A 22,577-nucleotide genomic window follows, 5' to 3' on the forward strand; every position below is an offset into this window, starting at 1 on the left:
GGGGTACAATAGGTTAGTCAGGTGTGCTGTGGTTAACAAGGGGTTCATAGGTGATGAGGTAGTGCAAAGGTAAGACAGGGGTTCACAGGTGAGCAGTGGACAAGGGATGCAGAGAAGAGTGTGGACTGCAGCTATGGGGGTTGTGGATGATTTCTGTGTGATTGAGAAGTGAGGATTTTTGCTTCAGGAGAGAATGTTCTTTGGGAAGGAGGGATATTTTTTTTTTCGGTGAGGGATTTTACTGGGGAAGACTTTTGTTGGTGTAAAGACTACTGCACAGAGAAACAAACCTAACAAAAAAAAAACAACAGAACTCCGGTGGACTTTTAAGGCACCCAAACAACCAATTAAAATACTACATCACTTTATTGTTACATCAATGTTAAAAATAAACAGTTTAAAATTATAAAGCACATTCCTTTATACCATAAATTAAATTGTCTTGAACCTATCTGAAGGGTACGTTGCACTCTCAGCCTCATGAATTGTACAAACATACTGTATATCAAATATCAAAAAACATCATATGTGAGTTCAATTGGGGGTGGGATCATTCCCAAACTCTAGGTGTTTCGCAGAATCGGGTTCAGCTTCTTCAGGGGATTTATAGAGCTCTGTGGCCTAAATTCAGATCAAACAATGTTAGAAAATATACATAACAGTGATATACTATAACAGATTTAAGAAGTAATCCATATTAAATGCACAAGGGGTCCCAATATGAGTTACATACATGGAATGTATCGAGCGTGCTGAAAAAAAGTTATGGTCTGAAGGCCACATGTTGCATTGTGCAAAAAAATTCATGTCCTTAGGCAGGTGCATTGGCAAAGCTTCACACAAGCACACCAAGCATTCTTTGCTGTGCACTGCTAAACTACATGGGCTTAACGCATAGAAGCTCGTGTGTTACCACAATGCTATGTTGTGGTGTGAATGGTCCTTATAACATTGCCCCCACTGTTCTTATACTTGCTGCTTACATTTTGAGGTTAAAAATAATGTATTCTGTAGCTCAACGTAGCTGTGCCACATTATTCTTGTAACTTAGGTGTTGTTGAATTTTTTTTTTTACATCTGTTTGTTGAGGGCGCCCTATAAAAAATGTTCTAAGAGAAGTATGGTATAAAAAAAACTTTGGCAACACTTCTTTTTAAAAGTTCATGGGTCTAAAAATGTGCAATTCTACCCTAAAGAAGGTCATGTTTTTGAGCTTCACATGACAAGCAAAGACAACACTCAGGGGGCCCATTGAGAAAAATGGGATTCTTCACCTTGAATGTTGTCACACTTAGGGAATGGTGCCCCAAAACACTCAGATGTGAAAGGGGGTTCAGGGTGTACCATAAAACAAAGCCCCACCCTCAAACTACCCCTCCCCATCCCCCCCCACTTACCGGAATAGAAGGGTTCTTCACCGCCTAGCATTCAGTGTTCTTCTGAATTCTGCATGGATCTGTCTGCCGAGATGCATCAGCCACCCTAGGGGTGTGGACAATTAAAAAAAAACTACTTGTCCAGGGACTAAATCCTTGCCCCAATCTACTTGTCCCACATGACAATCTACTTGTCCCTCATGACAATCTACTTGTCCCTCATGACAATCTACTTGTCCAGATAAGACATTTTTTTTTTACCAAAACTGTATTTAAATCGGAGGTGATATTAGAAATGTCTGGGGCTTTTAAAAACACTTAAATGTTTAATATTTTTAACATTGCGCTGTTTATCTCCTCTTCCCCTCCCTGCCTGTCTCCAGCACTGCACCCAGGACTAGCAGGGAGGGGAGAGACCTTGCAGTGTACTGAGCACCGATTGGCTGCTCATCAGGAAAGCGGAATGTCCGCCTTATCCTTTATCCCTTTCGCTGCCAGAGCCGTTTTTGCATTTTTCTGCACAAGTTTAAAAAATAATATTAGGCCTGAAGATTACATAAAACCCCCAAACATTATATATTTTCTGAAAGCAGAGACCCTAGAGAATAAAATAGTGGTAGTTCCAATTTTTTATGTCCCATGATATTGCAGTAATAAATACAAGAAAGTTAAGTTTATGGCACAAAAAAGCAATAAATTACTTTTTTTTTTTTAAATATAAAAGATGAGGTTGCAGTGAATAAATAGATATCCAACTTATCAAGCCTTAAATTTGTGCGTGCTCGTGAACTGGCGACGATCTTCAGTACCCTATATTTTCTATAGGTCGATACTTTCAAAGCTCCTTATAGGTCACCAGTTTAGCGTTATTTCAACCCAGAAATTAGGTTCTAGTCTCCAGTATAGTCAGAGTTTACTTCAAGGCTCCACCCAACTTGTTCTTTTTGGCACATATAGAAATTTAGGCTATAACATACACTTCCTTTGAAGTGCTGCCTCCCCATTGCCCTTCATATACTTTAGCATAAATCACAATTTAAATGCCTTTCCATCTTGTTTCTCTATGTAGTAACTTGACTGCAAAGCTGGTAATGTGCAGCTGGTGAGAGGGAACTCTCTCCCACAGACAATGCATAGAACAGTGGATGCAGGTGGATGATGTGACTGCTATGGAATTAAGCCCCATTCTCATCCCTGCGCATTACACAGATAAGCCAGAGATTTTGTCACATGACTTCATGAGAAAACAAGGAAAATAGGTATTTAAAATGTGATTTATGCTCAAATGTATGAAGACCAATGGGAGGCAATGGGGAAGCAGCATTTAAAGGTGTTGTATAGTATAGCCTAAACGTGTACTGTAAATAAACCGCCACCTTCCATTTTGCCCCAAACATGTACAGGCACCATATTTATCTATATGTTTTACCAGAAGGATCCAATTTCCTTTTAGCTTTCAGATAACTGCCCTGCCATAGGAGGTTAGAAATCAGGAAACAATTCAGCTGTTGAAAAAGAACATTAATTACCAAAAAGCTTTCAGATAACTGCTCTGTCACAGGAGGTTAGAAATCAGGAAACAATTCAGCTGTTGAAAAAGAACATTAATTACCAAAAAGATTTTTCTTTCCTATTTCAAGGTATGGCAGGAGTCACAAATGCACCCTGACAAGTGTAGGAAAGCCAATGATGAGCCAAAGACATACTGTAGGTAAGGCTGGCAACACAATATACATTTTTTGTTCAGCCAGGGGGTTGAACAAAATAAAAAAGTGCCAATTTCCCCATCCACACATTTGAGGTAGATGGGGGGAATCACTTCCACTGTGCTTTTGTGTTCTGCCGGCAGGGAGCCTTCCCCGACATTCGAATACAATGATCAGTGTTGTTGGCTATACAATGATCAGTGTTGTTGGCTATTATTAATTGTTGGGTAAAAACCCAACAGGCTGGTTGTACACAAGTTGATTGACTTGCGTACAACCAGCTAGCCCATACATGGTTCAAAATTTGCCAAGTCCCTGACTAATTTCAATCCTTGTATCACCAGCTTAAGGGGTGAGAGTGGTAAAGTGTGAGGACTGATAATGCTAAAGTCTGTCCTACTGTGATCAATGTATAAATATTATGTGACAGTCTCTGCATGTGGGGGCTTTAATGTAGGCAAGTCTGTACAATATTGAATAGGGGATTTATTTTCCAGCGTGCCAGAAGAAAGATAATCTAAAGCTTTATTTATTTGTTACTTTATTAATTTACTCATTCACTGTAAGGAATAGAGATTGCCATTTAAAAAAGACTGGATTATCAAAAATGTCCTTTTATTTGGGTATGGAGGAGCATGTGACTTGCTTTATGTGACAATGGTACTTGGTGATTGGCCCAGTGTTGTCACATGGGTGATGGTAACATGAACCCGTTGCTTTGCTCTGTACAGGTTCACTTTCAGCCAATTTGTTACAGTACTTGTAGGAACCCTGCTGGTTTTTCCAGGATTCCTCACAGGACCTCTTGCCAGGTCTTCCAGGATCCCTCTTGATAAGCCCAGGAATCCTATGAATACTAGCTCCAGGGTTACCAGTAAAGATGCAGAGCATGTCCTCTGACCAAAAGAGTATTTAAGCACCAGCCCTTGGAATGGCTAGTTCTGTGGCTTATCACCAGCTACCTTAGAGCTAAAAGTGCTAAAATACCTGACAGTTGCCTGTTTGTTGCTGAACTTTTTTTTTCCGTACTTACCAAACTAATATGCCAAATCACTTCCAATAATGCATTTATAATGGACCTTCTACCTTTGTGGCAAAGCCCGCGTATTCTTATTGTACCCCCTCCCCAAAACACTTTCGGGGAAATGGATAATATACTTACCTTTCTCTGTCTTCCTCCTGCAGCGCCTACTTAAGTGTGACCTCATCCTGCTTCCAGTCAAGAAGATGACCCTGCACCGTGCTGTGCTCAACATTCCCCAAGTTCTTGTCGACAGGAGGATGATGTCACCCCCTGCACTGTGGAAGTTAGGGAAAGGTGAGATCTCTAGCTCCCTCCAGAGGTACTTTTATGCAATGGGTAGGGGAGGGGGCAACTTGAATAAGTGGTCGTTGCCACTGAGGTAGAAGGTTCACTATATCAGACCAGGGAGCAAGTAAAGAAGTTCATAGTTGAGGATAACATACACTTTAACATGAACTCTCTGATAATCACTAATCCAAACCCTTTTCCACAGGTTGGGATTTGATGACTGCTCCAATGAAGCTGCTCTGTATGCCGGTTTCCAGATTGACCCTCTCATTGGTACAGGAGTAGCATCCACATGATCCAGATGGAACATGTCTGAGATACCTGGCCATATTTCAGGGCTGATGATCAGAGGACTGGGACATTGGCCGTCATGGGTTAATGTAAGTGTTACTGGGGGAGTTAAGAGCTCTTACTGTGGAAAGTGGAGCTCTGTTTTTGTTACATGGCTAGAGCAGGGGCGGACTGACCATTCGAGCACTCGGGCACTGCCAGAGGGCCCGGGGTCAGAAGGGGGCCCCATAAAATGCCCCTGGTACCTTTTATAGGCTTTTTTAGGTGTGTTTTGAGTGTGGGCAAGGACACAGGGGCCCCATGATCCTCAATTGCCTGAGGGCCCCATGAGTTGTCAGTCCGTCCCTGGGCTAGAGTTGCCATTTTTCCTTTGTTATATTGGAAATCAGACAACTAAACCAGCACTGACCAACACAGACACCCTTTTCTTCCAGTGTTCTAAATTGGACATCTTGAGAATTACATTTACAACTGTAATGAATGGGTTAATGCTAACGTGTTAGTGCTGTCTGCATCAAAGCTGATATAAAAGATACAAATTAATGCAACAAGGTGTAAATAAATCAATAATTGCATTTTATGATGCAATTTAATGTAGGTACTTGCATTTGATTTAGTATCGGCTTCTTGTAATCCTCTATACAAAAACTAGGGACCATCAGGGCTGGGACCCAGAGAGGTGTGCTGCATGAAAATGTGTTGGAAAGGAGCATGGTGACAGGTAAACTCCCAGGATGTTGCTAAGTGAAGCCAAGTTATTACTGTTCACCTTCACCATCACAGTGGTGAGCTCTCAAAGTGTGAGCTCAGAGATACTGCATCAGGGGGGAGAGCGCAGGTGAAGGGGGTGTGAATCGGAGAAAGAGCTCACTTCTGTGAAAGTGAAGGTGAACAGTAATAGCTGAGCCATGCTTAGCAACATCCTGGACAGCTTCAGGTCAGGCTTCTTAAGGTATGTAAATGGCCTATCCCTATAGCAAGGGCATTATTCAGTTTTGGTCAAAGCTGCTTTTTCTTATCTGCAGACGTCCCTTATCTGTATAGGCTTTTTTTTCATAAAAGTGAACTGTTCCTTTAAATATGAGCTGCATCTTCTTCTTCAAAATTTAGAAAATCTGTACACGTTTATGCTCGCACCACTCTTTAATTCCCTCCAATATTTACACAATTGTTAACCCTTTTTTTATGAAATCCAATTTAAAAAACATTTATAAATAGATCCCATAGTGTCAATACGGTAAAAATATTGATTATTTGAAATATTAGGTGATTTTGCGATATTTGAGGTTTTCCAAAAAAATGTGATGCCTGTCAGTTTTCCAGGTTTTGTTAGTAAAAAAAGTTGTTTGGTAATTGTAGTGATTTATTGTTTTTTCATGATATGCTGTGCTGTTTTTGAGGTTTTTATTTCTTTTGTTTATTCTTTAGTTATGTTCATGGGCCTTTCATTAGTGAAGGGTGCTCAAAGTGGAGTCTACACTTGTAATTGAACATTTGCTCTTGAAGCTGCTTTTTTGTTTGCAGCATATTACTGCATTATTGAAATAAAAAAAAAAGAAGAATAAGTGCAAGAACAGTGTACAAGTAAACTACCACCCAATAAATCACTTACTTTTCACTGCGCTTCAAAACCCCCATAGAAAAAATAAAAGTCAGGCATACATTAGTTCTTTATCCCCCTGAATAAAATGGTTTTGCTGCTGGCCAATTTACACTGTTGTAACCTGTGCAGTATCTTAACCCCTTGACGCCGACGTCACACAAATATGCGACCTCACGGAACTGCGCTTTTTTCTGTGGGGCTGCATATTTGCGTACCTGTCTTTGTGCTGGGAGCGCGCCACACTGCGTGCTCCCAGCACAAAGACCGCGGTGTCACTGAGAGCACCGGGTCCCGTTCTAACGATCGGGACCTGGGAATCCCGATTTCGGGTCACAAGATCGCTGTGATAGCCTCTAATTGGCTATCACAGTAATCAGTCACTGTGCAGCCCGGCCTCCAAGTTTTTTCTCTCTATGCCAGGAGTTAGAGAGATACAATGTATCTCTCTAACTCCTGGCATAGAGAGAAAAAAATTTGTAAAAAAAAAAGATAAATAAATATTCAAAAATAAAATAACAAATAAAGAAAAAATACCTAGATCAAGGTTTGATCTAGTTCAGTGCCAGGGTTATTGTATGGGTCAAGGACAGGGCCAAAGTTCAAGGTCAGAAGTCAGGATTTAAAAAAAAAATTGGTATCAGTGTCAGTGTTTTTTAGGTAAAAAAAAAAAAGACAAAAACAAAATGCACACTATTGTTTCTGGGCTGTACTACGGGTACAAACAACAAATAACATACACATATATGGTATCGCTGCGATCGTCAAGAGCTGGAAAAGTTATTTTGGGTTGTTTTTTGGTGGTAGGTTATGGTAGTAACAAGAAACACACCTCTAAAAAATATTTTTACTATTTTGGGCCAGTTTTCCTTTGATAACAAAAAAAATCAGGAGATATCCATTACCTCAGTTAAGTATCAAAGATAAAAAAAACCTTTAAACGTTACAACCACTTTAATACTTATAATAATGCCCCAGCCTTTGTCTTTGGGTCTAGCCTTGCTATTTCTAATATTCCTGCTACTTGTCAATTTTACACTTCTGTGGCATCTGCTGTACATAATTCTTGTTATAGAAAGCATGCCTGTGTTTTTTTTAGTACATTTTGGCCGATTTGCACTCCATTAAAAATATTCTGCTGCTGGCCAATTTTAATCTGATCATCTGCAGTCTCTTATTTCCTTATGAAACTTGATGGAACATTGTCCTGTCGTTGGCCAATTTCTATCAGCTAGAACAGGGACAGCCACAGAGAACTACTGGCCAATTCTATCTGCCGGTCCAAGTGGGCCTTATTGCCGTTTGATGTAAAAGAATGTATCACTGTAAAGCTACTTAAAGTTTTTTTTTTAACTTAAAGGTAAACGTCAGCAATTTAGTCACTTTTTAAAATGTGCTAGCTTATATGGGATAAGGCCAACAAAGTGCATGACACTTCACAGACTTTCCTTTAATTCTGGTGCTCCAATGCTGCACCTTCAGTTCCTGCAGATTCAGATTCATATGCAGCCTCTCTGTCAACCCCTCCGCTCTGCTGGAGCGCTATGTATTATGTGAACCCATTCAGAAAATACAAAGCCTTTTGTGAATGGACAGAAGAGCAGAGGGATGAGCAGAGAGCTATATGAGAAAGCAGGATTACTCCTGGATCTGTTAGACCCCTGATGCATTCTGTGCTTGCAGTGCCTGTAGATGGAAAGGACAAAGTCCCTGACTTGAAGTTTGCCAAGCTGCTGCCTCTGGGATTCTGAGGCCCTGAGCACAAAAGTGCTCAGAGCTAAGCGCTTCCAGGTTTCAATCTAAGCGGAAGAGATTAGCCAGCACTCTTTCCATGTGGAACTCACCTGCAGGGATGCCAGGCACACAAAAAAGCTTCATGACTACATGTCGGTAGGAGTGATCAGGTAGCTTTACATCTACATGTAAAGATATAAAAATCATCTGTATTTTCTATGTTTAGCCAATCAGATTCTGTTGGCTGTAAAGCCACAAAATCACTTCTATCTGCTGGCCCATATTTACCCTGCACTTGTGTGCACTTGGGATGAGTTTTAGCAACAGTGGAGATGTTTGGAAGTGGGGCTGTGTACATATGGCATTGGTCACAAGACAGTTAAACAGTAAAACAAATATAAAAAAAGAAAACAAATCAACTAATATGCATTTTTATAACTTTATTGAGATGTTATGCTCTTGCAACAGTCTGATTAATTTGTGCTCCATCAGCTTTAAAAGAAGGTAAGTGAGATGTGTCCCATTAGAAAGAAAGAATAAAAATATTTCTATCTTCTATTGGATGATTTTCCCTATAAGATATGAATAAAGTTTTAGTAAAAGTAAAACAACTTCAAAATATAAAGTTTCATCTAAGCTAAATATCTCCCCTAAAAATGTTTGAGCCTATGCTGCCCCCAAATGCACACAGGAATGTCATTGCACCCATTAGGGGCACCTATGTATGAAAACTAAAAATTCTGAATGAACCCTCTACACACTGCTAAACACCCTTTCTAGCAAACGTTGCATAAAAATAGGGATTTTTAGTTCACATAGATTGCAATACATGTTTAGGCTGGTCCACTGCATCACCATAACCCCTCTCTGGCCAGTCTCTTCTCTACTCAAAATGCAAAATACTTGCTTATAGAAAACTTCAGTTGATATTGTGCCAATATGGGGCAAATAGACACAAGATGTAGAAGAGCTATAGGTTGAAGTCTGGTCACTGACCTGCACTATGCAATATAAATTAAATATACCTGTGCTCAAATCCCAACAGTTATACATTTACATGCAGCGGGCAAAATAACTATTGAACACGTCACCATTTTTTTAGGTAAATGTATTTCTAAAGTTGCTATTGACATGAACTTTTCACCACATGTCGATAAAAACCCATGCAATCAATACATACAAAGAGACCAAAACAAATATGTTCAGGAGATAAGGTATGTGTAATAAAATGGAATGACACAGGGAAGAAGTATTGAACACATGGAGAAGGGGAGATGCACAAAGGCATGGAAAGTCAAGACACCAACTGACATCTTTCAGTAATTAGAAAGCAATCCTGTCCATTGTCAGTGCAAATGAATATCAGCTGGTTCAGTCTCAACTGATGGCCTATAAAAAGGTGTCTCATTACCAAGGTGTCACACAAGAAACATCTCATGATGAATAAAATCAATGAGCTCTCTCAAGACCTTTGCAAATTTACGGTTGCAAAACATACTAATGGCAGTGGTTACAGAAGGATTTTTAAACTTCTGAATGTTTCTGTGAGCACTGTTGGGGCCATAATCCAGAAGTAGAACATCATTTCACCATAAACCAGCCACAACCAGGTGGTGCTCACAAGATTTCTGATAGAAGAGTGAAAAGTATTTTCAAAAAGGTTGTCCAAGAGCCAAAGACCACTTGTGGAGAGCTTCAGACAGAAAGAGACATTTAAAGTTTGCTGCACAACATTTAGACAAGCCTGTGAAATACTGGGAGAATATAGTCTGGTCAGATGAGACCAAAATTGAACTCTTTGGATGCCATAATACACACCATGTTTGGAGGTCAAATGGCACTGCACGTCACTCCAAAAACACTATACCAACAGTGAAATTTGGAGGCGGGAACATCATGGTGTGGGGCTGTTTTTCAGCATACGGTACTGGCAAACTTCATGTCATTGAAGGAAGGATGAATGGAAAAATGTATCAAGACATTCCTGATAAGAATCTGCTGCCATCTACCAGGATCATGAAGATGAAACGAGGGTGGACATTTCAGCAAGACATTGTTCCCAAACACAAAGCCAAGGAAACTCTCATTTGGTTTCAAAGAAAGAAGATAAAGCTGCTAGAATGGCCCAGTCAATCACCTGAGTTGAATCCAATAGAAAATCTATGGAAAGAACTAAAGACCAGATTTCCTAGAAGGGGCCCACGGAACCTTCAAGGTATGAAGACTGTGTGGAAGAGTGGGCCAAAATCACATCTGAGGAGTGCATGTGACTAGTTTCTTCATACAAGAGGTGTCTTGAAGCTGTCATTACAAAGTAAGGATTTTGAACAAAGTATTAAACTTCAGTTAACGTGTTCAATACTTTTTCCCTGTGTCATTTCATTTTATTACACATAACTTAATCTCTGAGAGACAGAGCTACACACACACACACACACACACACACACACACACACACACACACACACACACACACACACACACACACACACATTAGGTGTCTAAGGAGCATGACTATATGTTACCAGTAAAAATACTAAATGAACCCTCTGCATGGTGCTATAGCCCCCTTCTAGTAATCTTTGCATGAACACAGCAATTTTTAGTTCACATGCATTGCAATACATGTTTAAGCTGGCCAACTGCGTCAAAGTAATCCCTCTCTGGCCAGCCCTACTCTACTCTAACTCTAGTCTACTCTAACTCTAGTCTACTCAAACTAATTTTTTTTTTTTAATATATATATGTATATGTATTTTATATATATATATTTGTTTATATTTGTATATGTTTTATAGTTTTTAATTTTATTACCATACTCCTAATCTTCTCTACCGTAGTTTACTCTAGTTTATATTAGTAGTAGTGGTAGTAGTAGTAGTTTACATTAGTGTACTCCAACTCTACTCCACCTCTTCTCTAATTCCTGCTACTCTTCTCCTACTCTACTCCTCTCCTGCTCCTTCTCTACTCCTCCTCCACTTTTTACATTTTTACTAGTTTACATTAGTAGTAGTAGTAGTTTACATTCGTGTACTCCAACTCTACTCCAATTCCTGCTACTCTTCTACTCTACTCCTCTCCTGCTCCTTCTCTACTCCTCCTCCACTTTACTCCTTCCATATCCTGCTTCTACTCTACTCCTCTTCCTATGCTACTCCTCTCCTTCTCCTCCTCTTTCTCTACTGTACTGTATCTCTAGCCTGCTGCTGTACTCAATACTTACCTCCTCATATTTGGTATATGATTTGTTGCATAGTGAATATGAAAAATCAGTTGTTACAAATTGGATGGTCCAACCAAAATGATGCCTATGTGGGTTTGGGTGGTTTTGGTGGTGGACGCTTGCGTTTCCTGGGAAATCGGGTAAATTTTTGATTTTCCAGGCATTGAATAAAATGTGGTCTTAGGAGCTTGTTATTGTACTTACACTCTGGATTACCTCCAGGAGTCAAAAGCTCAACCATATTTGCAGCTGAATACATGACACAACTGGGATCATTTGCTGCCTGCTGCTGCACTTTTAATAATATAATGTGCTTTAGTGGGTCTTTCAGAAGAACTCTATAGCATTCTTCAGTCTGTTTAAAGGCAGCTGATGTATAATCGATCACCAGTTGACTGTCGGCCATCACCACCCGTTTACCATTATAGGCCGTTACAAAAACATGTCCTGACAGTAAGTGTAACTGAATGGTTGCTTTTAACACTGGTCTTACAATTGAGCCAACCATTCTTATGTGCATGTTCTGTGTGTGTTGAAATTGATTTTTCATTATTTTGACTACAGCCTGGACAACAGCAGAGCTGACAGGCTGATCATTTTCAATGTTAGCCTTGTCCTGCATGCGGAGTCCCAATTGTGGGATCCAGGCTGCAGTAGGGTCAAGTTTTAAAACCTTCGCCTGTGGCTCGCTGTCTTCACATGGTGGCCTCTTCCTTTTCCTCTTTCCACGATCCTGCTGGCGTTCCAACGTAGGCGGGTCCTTTGTAGAGTGGCTTGTTGAAGCTGAAGAAGATAAATCATCTAACATATTATTATATGCCGTGCTACTTTGCTATATATTTATATACAGTATATATATGTGTTTTTGCGTTTTTTGCACACGTTTAAAAAATTTAGGGCCTAAAGATGACACAAAACTCCAAAACATTATATATATTTTCTGAAATCAGAGACCTTAGAGCAGGGGTCCTCAAACTTTTTAAACAGGTGGCCAGTTCACTGACCTTCACACTGTTGGGAGGTCGGACTATAGTTTGAAAAAATATGAACAAATTCCTTTGCACACCGCACATATCTTATTTGTAGTGCAAAAAAACAGGAAAAAACAATACAATATTAAAAATGCACTGCACACGGTAACGCACTGGACACCGCAATGCACTGTAACTCACTGGACACCAAAATGCACTGTACACTGTAATTCACTGGACACCAAAATGCACTGCACACTGTAATGCACTGTACACTGTAATTCACTGTACACCACAATACACTGTACACTGTAACGCACTAGACACCAACATGCACTGTACACTGTAACGCACTGGACACCAACATGCACTGTACACTGTAACGCACTGGACACCAACATGCACTGTACACTGTAATTCACTGGACACCAAAATGCACTGCACACTGTAATGCACTGTACACTGTAATTCACTGTACACCACAATACACTGTACACTGTAACGCACTAGACACCAACATGCATTGTACACTGTAACGCACTGGTCACCAACATGCACTGTACACTGTAACGCACTGGTCACCAACATGCACTGTACACTGTAACGCACTGGTCACCAACATGCACTGTACACTGTAACGCACTGGACACCAACATGCACTGTACACTGTAACGCACTGGACACCAACATGCACTGTACACTGTAACGCACTGGACACCAACATGCACTGTACACTGTAACCCACTTGACACCGCAATGCACTGTACACTGTAATGCACTGGACCTGGTGCATTGTATGCTCTCCTCCTCCTCTCCTGTTGCTCCTCTGGCTGCAGAGAAATCAGCCTTAAGTCAGGGGGTGATTCTTCACCAGGCTGCCACATGCTTGGTCCTCACAGCCGAGAACCCAGCAAGCAGCCTAGCTATTTGCTGGCGCCATATTTTTTTTTTTTTTTTGGGTCAGGTAGATTACTTTGGCGAGCCGTATCTGGCCCACAGGCCATAATTTGAGGACCCATTGCCCTAGAGAATAAAATAGTGGTAGTTCCAGTTTTTTTTATGTCACACGATATTATCGCAAAGGTCTATGAAATGCAAAATTTCAGTAAAAAATACACTTAAGTTAATTTTAGGGCACAAAAAGCAAAAAATTATCTATTTTTTTAGTAAAATATAAAAGACGAGGTTGCATCGAGTAAATAGATATCCAACATGTCGAACCTTAAATTTGCGCACACTTGTGTAATGGTAACAAACTTTAGTAACCCTATATTTTCTATAGGTGACACTTTTAAAGCCCCTTATAGGTCATCAGTTTAGCGTTACAGAGGATATCTCGTGCTAGAATTATTGCTCTCATTCTGGCGTGTGTTGCGATATGTAACGTGTATCGCAATCATCGCTTTCATGCGTAGACGCCCCTGCGCACGCTTTTATGTTTGTACGTGCGTACATATGTGGGGGTGGGGAGTCCTTGAAAAATTTGTTGGGGTTATATATTTGGATGTAACTTTTAATTTTTTAAAAATTAAACATTTTTTTTTTTTTACTTAACTTTTTTTTTCATCACACATGGGACAAAAAGTGATGATTTTTGGTGACAGATTCTCTTTTTTTAAAAACATACAGGGTCTAAAAGACCCTGCATGTCCCTCCTGTGCTCCACTGAATTTAATGCTGTGCATATCGCAACGCATTACATTTTATTCCAGCCTTGATGTCCGGTAATCTGCCGACTGGGACCCGGAAGTGACGTCACATCACTTCCAGGTCAGGACAAGAAGGGGAAGGGAACAGATGTGTTCGCTCTCCTCCCTCTGCTATACACGTTGGCAGTCACTGAAATGGTCCTGAGCCCGCAGATGGGCAAGCGGAGCCGGGGCAGAGGCTGGCAACATAGTAGGCTGTGTGGAAGCAATCGGGCGGCAGCGTTGCCACCTGAATGCTTCCACCTGACAGGTGAGTCCTGCTGCTTGCCCGCAGCAGGGCTACAGGTAACAAAAAACTACCTGACCGGCGCCCGGAACTACATGTCCTCGGCGTCGGCCCATATGAATTGCACATCCCTGAGAGAGATATACAGTCATATATATAAAAGCAAAGTGAAAACCATAGATATATGAAAACCTTAACTTATAGCAGATATTCAAAGCCCAGTTCTATCCACATAAAAACACTTGTGATTGGTGCTGCTTCTCCTTTAAAATGCTCACTCATCATACTGTATGGACCCCTTAATAATAATCAGGTCTGAATGCACGTTGGATGTAATCTCCACACTCTCCTGCTGTTATACTCCACCTTGCTCTTCTCCAACCTTGGAAGGTAAAAATATCTGTACCACCAGTTAGGCTCCTTTCCTTTAACCATCAGACTCCCAGAGTTGGTCACCAAACTGTCACTTCATAAAGCTCATGTGATGACACAGACCAGGAAGAACCCTCATCATTTTCCATCTGTATTATTTTTAACACACATATAAAAACATAAGCATATGTATTGACATTGCCCTGTGGCTGATCCTGCACCCGGAATGACAAGCCTGCATAAGCTGTAAGGGAACCCCGCTGCTCCACTACTCACCTGGAGCCAGAGTGTGTCACAACTTAAGCAGAGGTGAGGTCACCAACTGAAGTCACAACCAGGGGCGGACTGACCCTTTGGAAACTCGGGCACTGCCCGAGGGCCCGGGGTCAGTAGGGGGCCCCATGAGATGCCCCTGGTACCTTTTTCATAGACTTTTCTGAGTTTGGGCAAGGACACAGGGGCCCCATGATCTCCTATTGCCCGGGGGACCCATGAGTTGTCAGTCCGCCCCTGGTCACAACCTACACATTTTGTCACATCCGAACGTCATCAAGCAGAGGTACGGCTGCGACATCCTCCACTCGCTAAGAACTATTTTACAATGAACCATCTGCATGTAAGTTAGCCAGCTGGGCCATGATATATTATTATAAGCAATTATTTTTTACAAATATCATGTGGAAGAGCAGGATTACAATTAAGAACAAATAAGATCAACCAATTTGTACCCAGTAGAAATAAAAATCCATAAACCGTTATCTAAGAAAATTGCCATTTAGTGATGTTGTAATACATAACCATCATCATCAAAAATGCATATACAATCTAATGTCATCTAGTGGCCATTTATGAAAAATAGTAAAATGAAAATAAAAAAGAAAAAATGTGTGCTCCCCATTTATAAAATCGCTATCAACACCTATCTAGCTTAGTTTGAATGATAAAATCTCAGAAGTATGAAATATCTCCTCCTTGATACTGGAGATAAAACAATTGAGATCTTTTTCTATCTTCAAATCCTGTGGGCTCAGGGCTTCCAATTTGTAAATCCCCTGGGTTTTCTTTCTAGAATTATTCCCCAGTTGTGTTTTCTTCACTATTTTTGTTTGCATATTAGGGTCACCTACACACACACACATATATATATATATATATATATATATATATATATACTGTATATGGCTTGTTCTTTATTCTAGGAAACTATATTCTAAAGTTGAGTGATAATTCACAGACTTATAGGTAGAGCTGCCTAGAGGGTACATCTGAAAGAAGCGGCTGGGTTCATTTGCTAGTAGCACACTAAAAAAATTAGAGCTTTCAAAAATAGACGTGTTAATAGTTTATATAATTTCCATTTTGCTCATAAAAATAAACAGCAGAGAATCCCAAATCAAATCAATATTTGGTGTGACCACCCTGTGCCTTCAAAACAGCATGAATTCTTTAAATCTTCTAGGTACACTTGCACACAGTTTTGAAGGCACTTGACAGGTAAGTTGTTCCTAAACATCTTGGAAATAACAACAGATCTTTAGATGTAGGCTGCCTCAAATCCTACTTTCTCCTTATGTAATCACATACAGACTGGATGATGTTGAAATCAGGGCTCTGTGGGGGCCAAGCCATTATTTTCTGGACTCCTTTTTCTTGTGTACACTGAAGATAGTTCTTAATGACATTGGCTGCATGTTTGAGGGTCGTTGTTCTGCTGCGGAATAAATTAGGGGCCAATCACACACCACAATGATGGTATGGCATGATGGATAAGTATCTGCCTGTATGTCTCAGCTTTGAGAACATCATTGATCCTGACCAAATCTCCAACTCCAAATCTTCAGCTCCATTTGCAGAAATGCAGCCCCAAACTTGCAAGGAACCTCCACCATGCTTCTGTTACCTGCAGACACTCATTATTGTACTGCTCCCAAGCCCTTTGCAAACAAACTGCCTTCTACTACAACCAAATAGTTCAAATTTTGACTCATCGGCCCAGAACACCTGCTGCCATTTTTCTGCACCCCGGTTCCTATGTTTTCATGCATAAGATATGGAAACAAGCCCTAGGCGACTCAACTATGCATGAAAACTGGCGTGCAAAAAAATGACAGCAGATGCTGTGGTCCAATGAGTCAAAATATGAAATATTTGGCTGTAGCAAAAGGCAGGTAGTTTGCCAAAGGGCTGGAGTGCGGTACAATAATGAGTGTCTGCAGGCAATAATGAAGCATAGTGGAGATTCCATGCAAGTTTGGGGCTGCATTTCTGGAAGTGGAGTTGGAGATTTGCTCAAGATCAATGGTGTCCTCAATGCTGAGAGATACAGGCAGATAATTATCCATCATGCCATACCATCAGAGAGGCGTGTGATTGGCCCAAATGTATTCCTCAGCAGGAGAATGACCCCAAACATACAGCCAATGTCATTAAGAACTATCTCCAGTGTAAACAAGAATGAGAGTCTTGGTAGTGATGGTTTGGCCCCCATAGAGCCCTGATCTCAACATTATCATGTCTGTCTGTGACTACATGAAAAAACAGAAAGAGTTGCGGCAGCCTACAGCCATAGAAGATCTTTGGTTAGTTCTCCAAGATGTTTGGAACAACCTACCTGCCGGGTTCCTTTAGAAACTGTATGCAGGTGTACCTGGAAGAATTTATGCTGTTTTGAAGGCAGAGGGTGGTCACACCAAATATTGATTTGATTTGGATTCCTCTTCTGTTCAATTACTTTCCATTTTGTTCATTAATAAAAATAAATGATTAACACTTCTATTTCTGAAAGCATTCCTTATTGACAGCAATATATATATAAAATCTGTCTAAAGTTCCTCAAAGTATAGGTGGAAGAACTACTCACCCCCCTGCCTCTAGGTCAGGCTGTTCTCCACCTCCTACCCACTCCTAGCACAACCCCTTGTCTGAGCCGCCCCCTCCTTCTAGCATTGCTCTGCATCTGCCTGAGCTACATGCAAACAGCCTATAGAAGTAGATGCATGTCACAATCTGGATCATCTGCACGGCCCTGTGTGCACACAATCTGCATTTGGGGCTGCGCAGCTATCACATTTTGACATGTGGCTGTGTCATTGCAGCTGCTGCATCCGCTTCTGTAGTTTGTTTCTGCATCCACCCTGAGCTGCATGCAGGCAAAGGCAGCCTGCAAACAGGACGGGGTCCAATGCCCATCTGAATGAGGCTTTAATTGCGATATTTGGCATGGATGCGCTTCATATTGTTGCACTCTACTACTCCGTGCCTGGTGGGTGACAGAGAAGTTGAGGGCTCATGCACATAGGCCCTCTGAGCCATATAGTGTAATACCAGGCATATCTTTGCCATAGGTCTTATATATAGTTGGCTGCCAACAGCCTGTAGAAATCAATACCAGAATGATATCCGCAGCAGCTGTATTCATATTTACACATCCCAGCAGTAATTCCATACAGGGACAAATACCTACAGGGATGCAGAGCATATGTCCCTATACACATCAATCACAAAACTCCAGTACCACGGGGGATGGGTATTAATAAATGGGAACTGCTGCTGTGTGTTGCACCTTGGCATTAATTTCTACTAGTTGAATGCAAGACCTGTTATTTGCTAGCACAGGAACATACCCAGTTTTTATACAGTACAGCTCTCAGTTCCCATGTGCATGAGCCATTAAGCACATCTTTGTATTAACGATAACCCCCACTGACTACGGGAATTATAGGCCCCTTCTAGCAACAATAGTTACCCCAGCAGGAAGAATATATACCCCAATAACAACAGTAGATGTATGAGCAACAATAGATAGCAGTAATAGTTACCCCAGCAGCAAGAATATATACCCCAACAACAACAGTAGATGTATGAGCAACAATAGATAGCAGTAATAGTTACCCCAGCAGCAAGAATATATACCCCAACAACAACAGTAGATGTATGAGCAACAATAGATAGCAGTAATAGTTACCCCAGCAGCAAGAATATATACCCCAACAATAACAGTAGATGTATGACCAACAATAGATAGCAGTAATAGTTACCCCAGCAGCAAGAATATATACCCCAACAACAACAGTAGATGTATGAGCAACAATAGATAGCAGTAATAGTTACCCCAGCAGCAAGAATATATACCCCAACAATAACAGTAGATGTATGAGCAACAATAGATAGCAGTAATAGTTACCCCAGCAGCAACAATAATTAGCCAAGCATCAAGAAAAGATAGCCCAGCAGCAACAATAGATCCCCAGCAGCAATAATGTGCCTCTTAGCAGCAACAATAGATCCCCATACTGTTCCTCAGCAGCAACAATAGATCCACATTCTCTATGTAACATGAACAATTAGTTATGGGGAAACTGTGCACTCAGCCAGGAGGAGCGAGGACACTAGGAGTGAGCACAGGCAGCAAACCTACAGGCAGCAGAACTCTCTCAGTCCCTGCAGCCTGTTCCTGGCTCTCCTGTCAAGGCATATCCCCTACCCTATACAGGGAGAGGGCAGCTTCACATAGATCTCTGCTGGACACTGTCAGAACTGCTGCAGCCGCCGGCCAGCACTATAGAGGCAGCGTTAGCAAATGCATCCGTCTGCTTACTCTGTGGCCGGCACAGCTGCAGAGAGCTGAGTAAGTCCCACTCGTTCTCCGCATACATCAGTGGGATGTCAGACCCTAGTTCAGCCAGAAGGAAAGCCCTGTGTATATATCTATCTATCTCACACATGGACATGTTTTCTGTTCAGCATTAGGGACTCAAGCCTCCACATCACAAGGCCCCAATGATGAAGAGAACTGAATGACATGTCACTTGGGACACTTCAATAACATGCTAGCAAAATGTAAACAACCCCGTCCACCAAAATGTGATCTAGTGAATGAATTCTACAAATTCTACATAATTAGGGGATTAAAAATGCATTGTATGACAAGTGTATTATAAGGAAAAATCTATTGTTGCTATTAGCAACCAGTCAGAATTCATTTCACAGCCTGGTGCAGCACTGACAGCTAGAGGCTGACTGGTTGCTAGGGGCAACAAGAGATTTCTGTCACAGCACACTTCTCCTACATCATCCCCAGACAGGGCTTTCAGTGATTGCTGCATAGGGATGATGGCAGGCTGTGCATAACACACAGCCCTGATACCCAAAGGGATGCTGGGACTTGTAGTCTGCACAGACTCCAGCCTCAGGCTCATCACTACATCCTATATCATGGCATATGGGAGGGGCCTGGAAACCACAGGGCAGGCCTACCACACCAAACCCCACCCACAGGGAGAATAACTAGTCCTCTAGAGGAGGGGTAGGCCTTGTAGGTGGGGCTAGCACTGTAATTGGGATTACTGGTGGGCCATTCAGATTCCTAGGGACACTGCTGGGGACTGGCCCATCAAAACAGTGAAACGGTAACCATAGCAACGGTTTAAAAAATTTATTTAATAACACTCACTTATTGTCTCTGGGCGTTCAGACGTCATCTCCGGTCTTCTCTGAAACGAAATCACTGTAAAATCGCTGTGGATGTGACTAGAAATCTCCAGCCAAGACTCCCTGCTTCCCTCCTCTCCAATCTCTCAAAGCAGAGTGAGCTGTTGGTGTCAGAAGTGACAGTTGGAGGTCACCTGACCCTGACCGACCAATCACTGGAGACTTTCTTCATTTTCTTGCACTCCGGCTAAACTGCACGATTTGTGGCTCACAATGACTTTATATTCCTAATAAATTATATATTTTCCGAAAGCAGATACTCGGGAGAACACATTGATGCTAGTTTCAAATTTTTATCTTACAGCATACTAGCACAGCAGTTTAATAAACCCCCTATTGTTAGTAAAAAATGTATATAAATTAGTTTTGATGTATACAAACACTAAAAAATTCTCATTGTTTGATGAAATATAAAAGATAAGGTTGAGCCAAGTACAAACCCAACATGTCAAGCCATAAAATTGAAATGGCAACAAACTTTGATACCCCAAATTATCCATAGGTGATGCTTTAAAGGGCTCTTTGCAGGTCATCAGTTTTGTCTTTTTAGATCTGTCCTAATAAAGAAATGGTTTTATCGGATGGCAGTCATTCCTCCATCCTCAGATATAAGCTGGACTAGCACTTGATAGTCCTGGCAGACAAGGGTGGACCAGCCTGGAGCAGTAGTTTTGGTGTTCTTCAGTTCACAGTTAACCATGAATGATGGCCCTAGAATTGTTCTCTCATTCATATTTAATATGTGTGATACAATCAGTTTTTCTTTGGCACACTCTACATACGTGTTTACATGTGTATGTGCATGCACTTATGTAGACGGTGGGGGGCTTTAACCCCTTGGTGACCAAAGGTAAAACAAATGTTAATGCCTGAACACCATTTTGCAACTTTGGCAAGTGTTAGTACAACTGTACATATCGGTGCGACTACTTATTGTATCCAGGTCCATTATACCATGGTGTATTTCAGGACAAATGGGGCTTTCTTATAGTGGTAAATGGTAATGGATAGCTCCTGATTTTTATTTTTATTATCAAAGGGAAACTGATTCAAAATATTTAAAAAGAAAAGCAAAAACTTATTTTTAAAAATTTAGCTTTTGTATTTTTTGCTATTACCATGCTTTACCACCAAGAAACAACCCAAAATAATATCTCCTACTCCTGATGATCGCAGCGATACCACATGTGTACATTATTTGTTTGTACCCAAAGTACAGCCCATAGACAACAGTGTGTATTTTGCTTTTTTTATCCTACCTAAACAGTACTAATTAATAATTTAAAATTTTTTTTTATTTTTTAAATCCTACTTAAAATATACTGTCCTTGACCTTTTACCTTTACCTTAACCCTAATGCTGACCCTGGCATTGATTTAGATCGTACCATGGTATAGCTAATTTTTTCTTTGTTTTCATTTTTTCTAATATATTTTCTTTACACACATTTGTTTATTTACTTCTTCCTCTTGTGCAAGAAGAGAAAGATACAATGTATCCTCCTCCCACCTAGAGTAGGAAACACATGATCCACAATAATATAAAAATCCTGGGCACATGCTACGTAGGTGTTTACTTTTAAATATGCGTGGGGGTGGCGGCTTAAAAAATTTTTTTAATTCATTTTTTTCACAGGAACAGGTCTTTCCACTACGCCATTTCATTTCACTTCTTGCTCTAGTGGAAATGCTAACATTCTGCATTTTGTCGCACTTTCTGTCCCAGTGGCAGTGGTCTGCAGGATGCATAGAGAGGGTGAAGGGTGAATCTCCCCAGATGGGGACACCCATAGAAAAAAAAAAAAGACAAAAATCTAACCCTTCCCCCAGACTATTTCAGTTTCATTCAGTAACAATGGTTGCTAAAACCAATGAAATGCAAAAAAAAAAAAAAATCCTTGCCCAGAGTAGTACAATATTACTATGGTAACATTGTATTGCTTTTGTCACCGTGTGTTGAAAATGGTAATAAAATAAAAAAGTAATAAAAAAACTGAAAAAAATAATTAAATTATTATTTATTTTTACATACTGTCACCAGGTCAGTGTCCCTAATCACCACCACACCACTTATATGATAATACTGGACTGGTGACAATATGTTAAAAAAAAAAAAAAATATATATATATATATATATATATATATATTTATTTACAACTTCAAAAAACTTGCCGTGCCTCTTACTAAATAACTTTGGCTGTCTATTTTCCAAAAATGGGTCATTTGGGGGGTATTGGTACTGTCCTGGCATTTTTGGGCCTCAAGAAATGAGATTGGCCATCAGTACATCAGAATTGATTGATTGGTAGATATACAGTGGGGATCGAAAGTATGGGCACCCCAGCTAAAAATTTGTATTAATGTGCATAAAGAAGCCAAGGAAAGATGGAAAAATCTCCAAAAGGCATCAAATTACAGATTAGACATTATTATAATATGTCAACAAAAGTTAGATTTTATTTCCATCATTTACACTTTCAAAATAACAGAAAGCAAAAAAATGGCATCTGCAAAAGTTTGGGCATCTGCAGAATTTATAGCATGCACTGCCCTCTTTGCAAATC

Source organism: Staurois parvus, unplaced genomic scaffold, assembly GCF_062004578.1.
Source record: "Staurois parvus isolate SC_StPar_1 unplaced genomic scaffold, SC_StPar_1.0 ptg000635l, whole genome shotgun sequence".
In the NCBI taxonomy this organism is placed as follows: Eukaryota; Metazoa; Chordata; class Amphibia; order Anura; family Ranidae; genus Staurois; species Staurois parvus.